The following is a 2500-nucleotide window of genomic DNA, read 5'->3' as shown; positions in this document are numbered from 1 at the left end:
GAGTGTTTTTGTTTTTGCTTGTATTGCCTGTTGTTGATTTTGGGGGTTGTGTATGATGTTTTGCAGTGCAATAGAGTGTGTATCGTTGTAAGTCTGTATGCCAGCAATAAGGTAGCAAAATGCTGTGCTATGTAAGTGTGAATTAAGTGTAACTATTGGATCGCTGAGTCAGTGATCCATCTGTAAGTTGTATGTTGGTTACCAGGGGTTGGATTAGCAAAGATACTTCTTGCAACTTGTGTTGAGTCAACATGAGTGCCCCTGACATGAACACTGTGGCGTGTCCAAAGTGTGGGAAAGTGTTTAAGACGAGGGGACTTGCGAGCCATAGGAGGAAATGTGACAATGTTAATCTGAATGAGGAGATTGTGATAGAAAAATTTAAGGCTAGATGGACGGAGGAGGAAACATATTTTCTAGCTAAAGCAGAAGCAGAAGCGCTACTGCAGGGAGTGAAGCCGCTGGGTATTAACAATGTCCTTTTCAAGAAGTTTTGTGGGAAGGGGAGGGGCGGGAAAGTAAGAACGACGGAGTCTGTAAAGGGACAGCGCAGAAAAGCAGAGTATAAGGCACTTGTCCGTAAATTTGTGAAAGAGGGACAGAAATCTCCGAAAAATAAACAGGCAATAAAGGGGCGGCAGGCCAGAAGAGAGCAGCGGGAGTCGCCGACCCCGCAGACCGGGGGAAGCAAACCAGAAGAGAGACGGGATAACGCAGAGAGCAACACTGGTATTGCTCTGGAAACAGAACGTGTCCCGCCCCCGGGGGACCTAGATGCTGATGTCTGCTCGAGTAGCGCAACTGAAGATTCCGAGTTGTTCTTGGGAAAGACTAAGCTTGCGGAGTGGCTGGAGGAGCACTGTAACTCCGGAGGCACGGCGGAGGAAAAGAGCTTGAACCAGGTGATTAGGACGGCTCTTCGGGGAGAACCGTTTGCAGTTGATCTTGACCGAGTTTTGAGTAGGTACGAGCATCCTGCGGAGAACGGTCGTCAACCTGCCCCGGAGGAGCACTTAAGTAAAAGAAATGCTAGGAAGAAGGAATACCGCATCGTCCAAAACCTTTACAACAAGAACCGTAAAGTGCGTGCTCAACGAGTCTTGGACGGTGTGAAGGAGGATCAGGTGGCTCCAGACGAACTCGTTAACTACTGGTTTCGGGTTATGAGCGAGACACCCACGGATGAGCCCTGTCCCTCGGAGGATCTATTGGATGCACGGGACGTGACAGTACTGCCAATAACAGAGCAGGAAGTACAGGAAAACATGCCAAAGCACTCCAGTGCACCTGGCCCTGACGGACTGACGGTCAAAGAGTTTAAGGCAATCCCGAGAACTTTTGTAGTGAAGCTCTACAACTTGTTCTTGTACTGGGGTCGTGCCTCCATGAAGCTGGGGAATGCTCGAACCATCTTTATCCCTAAAGTGGAGGCAGCTTCTCAGCCAGGGGAGTATAGGCCGATCTCGAATGGCTCGGTGCTCCTGCGCACCTTTCACAAGATCCTAGACAAAAGGTTGAGACAGATTGTTCACCTACGTGACGAGCAACGGGCGTTTAAAAGCACTGATGGATGCTTTGAGAACATCATGATTCTGAGTACGCTACTTAAGACAAGTCATGCCGCGGGGCGAAGCCTTTACATGGCTAATATAGACCTGTCAAAGGCATTTGACAGCGCCACGCACACCGCAATACTGAATGGACTTGCACGCCACCAAATGGTGGGGAAGTCCATGATTGACTACCTGCATTGGTTCTACACAAATTCTACTACAACCTTGCAACACAGAGGGGTGGAAAGAACAGTGCGCCCTGGGAAGGGAGTCAGACAAGGTGACCCGCTGTCTCCGCTGTTGTTTAACGCGGTCATCGATGAGTTCATCGACAGCATCCCCCCGGGCTTTGGTGTGAGACTGGGTGAGGGGCGGTGCGCGTCGTTGGCTTTTGCTGATGACCTCGTGATTCTGGCGGAGACGGCGGCTGGCCTACAATTTCTCCTCGACAAGTTCCAGGAATTTTTGAGCACTAGGGGTCTCACAGTAAACGTAAAGAAGTCTTCGACCCTAAGCCTCGTAGGAGACGGGAAAAACAAAAAGGCAAAAATCTGCCCAGTGGCTTTCAAAGTAAATGGAGAACCACTTCGAGTGATTGATTGCTCAGGTTCATGGCGCTATCTGGGGGTCGAAGTTAACACATCAGGGGAGATATGGTACAATGGGGTGAATTTCGACGACCTTATCGTAAGGCTAGAGAGGGCCCCCCTTAAACCTCAGCAGAAGATGAACATTCTAATTTTCTACCTAATACCGAGACTAATCTATGGCTTGGTTATGAGTGCCAAGTCAAAGACATACCTACACCAGATTGACCGTAGGATTAGAGCGGCTGTCCGGCTCTTTCTGCATCTGCCGAAGGACGTTCCAGTTGCCTTCCTATACGCTGCGGTGGGGGACGGCGGGTTGGGGGTCACCTGTCTCGCGACAATGATTCCTCGGATCCG

Source organism: Ixodes scapularis, unplaced genomic scaffold, assembly GCF_016920785.2.
Source record: "Ixodes scapularis isolate PalLabHiFi unplaced genomic scaffold, ASM1692078v2 PGA_scaffold1__304_contigs__length_218370807, whole genome shotgun sequence".
In the NCBI taxonomy this organism is placed as follows: Eukaryota; Metazoa; Arthropoda; class Arachnida; order Ixodida; family Ixodidae; genus Ixodes; species Ixodes scapularis.
This window is presented reverse-complemented; position numbering follows the sequence as displayed.